The following is a 2,004-nucleotide window of genomic DNA, read 5'->3' as shown; positions in this document are numbered from 1 at the left end:
TTATTGTGATTTGAAAAATTAGGGGATTTCTAATATGGTTATTGAAACAAAGCTAATATTTTTTTAGTTCTAGTAAACCACCTAAATAGATGTTAAGAAAAAATGTGTTTATGTTTTTTGATTAAGTAAGTTTAGTTCTTAGTAACATAAGTTTTTAGCTCACTAGTGTCTCACTATAGACTTTAGTTATTTACAAGACGATAAAGTAATTGTTTATCTACGAGTGAAAAGGTTAAGTTTACGAGTGACGACGTCACGAGTGGACTTTTTTTACGACTAGATAAACAATCTTTATGCTCACCTACCAGAATTTCTTGTGTCTGGATGATACACTGGTCAAAGTGGAGTACATAAAAATTACTTTATTTCACTAGACGATAAAAGACTATTTTATCTACTGAAATTAGTTAATAAAAGCACTATTTAACATTGAGTACAAAATAAATATACTTTATTGAATTAAAGATTACCAATATTTATTGTGGTATTGCTGTTACAATTCAATGTATGTACATATACGTTGAATTAAATAATTTTGTTAAGTGAAGCGTTTGGATATAATTTGCATAAAATTAATCGTTTTAAGAATTGCATGTAATAACATTCTCGCAAATAATAATTATGTGTAATAATGGTTTCTTTTCAGTGGGTTTGATTGCAGAAGATGCTAATCGTGCAAAAACAAAAAATTCTCAAGGAATTATTTATTTATAAAAATAACTTCATCACTTGAAAATTATGCCACTGCATCCGATGACTGTTGAGAACGGAAAAGCAATTACCTAACTAGAAAAAACTCACTGCAAACCTTCAATTTCTCATTTTTTACCGAAAAGCGTGTAATCACCAGTAAGGTACATTTCAAAACAGCAGTCGATTGAAGGTTACAGCCAACTCCAAATACAGAAAATAAGGTAAAGCTTATGTTTCCATCACCAAGTCAGTGGGTCAGCGGGTTTAGCAAAAGTCGTGCTAATATCGATCACCTGCAGCAAAGACATTTTTCAAAAGAAACGAGATTAGGGTACGGTGAAATATGTCCGTGGGACAGCGCAGTACTAACGGGACCGACCGGTCCACCGGTTCAACGTTCCCAATTTGCATAAAAAACAATTCGGCCGCTTGTACAATTTATTGAGTCACAAAATTCGACAAAACATGACAAATAAACACATTTTATAGGTGTTTCCTCCGTCGCCTCCTCCTCCTCCTCCTCATGTGTTTGCTGCGGCGGCGGTGGCGTTTGGCGAGGTACATCTTGGTGCGATAGTTGTCACCATAGCGGGCGATCAGGCCCAGACTTAACCCCTTTTTGATGTACTGCGGCACCAACTTGAGGTACTTTTCAGATGCGTTTCCGTATTTTTCAATAACGCGAGCCTTGATGTCTTTGAGGGTGGACTTCCGACCCGCTTTTTGCAAATCCGAGACTGTCTCCATCACGAGAGTCGCCATGAGAACACTAAAATTTGGCCGCTTCATCTTGGCCAAAGTTTGAAGCGGTTTTGCACTCAAATTTTGACGTTGTCGGAAAACCACATTGTTTTCTGCTGACTTGATCTCCTCAACAAAATTTCAAAAACATGTAGTATTTTTTCGGCTAGTTCTGTGAACTTGTTAATCAGACTATGCATTATTACATGTACTTAATTGGCCATAAACTGTGTCATAACAATCTCAAGACTGCGCAATATTGTCGCAAATACGAATTTATTACACATTTATTACAAATCTCAATTCCAAATAACCGAAATGCCTTTCTCTTCGCTGCATACCTCTCACTACATTCCCCACCTCTTGCTTTTTTTTTCTCATTTCTTTCTGTGACAAAGGTAGTAAAAAATGCATCGTTTTAAAACCGTCAAGTCGAATCTGACATCCACAAACAAACCCAACTGGTTTAAAATTCCTGAAACGCTTTAACATTGGTTTATGGTCAAACAAGTGGGCACCTAACCTGAATTTTAACGCGTACCTTGACCCGGTCATCATCAAAACCACCAA

This window comes from Tribolium madens, unplaced genomic scaffold (assembly GCF_015345945.1).
Source record: "Tribolium madens isolate multiple individuals breed KSU strain unplaced genomic scaffold, Tmad_KSU_1.1 Scaffold_96;HRSCAF=242;Tcas5.2_LG5, whole genome shotgun sequence".
NCBI classification, from domain to species: Eukaryota; Metazoa; Arthropoda; class Insecta; order Coleoptera; family Tenebrionidae; genus Tribolium; species Tribolium madens.
Note: the sequence above shows the minus strand (reverse complement) of the source record.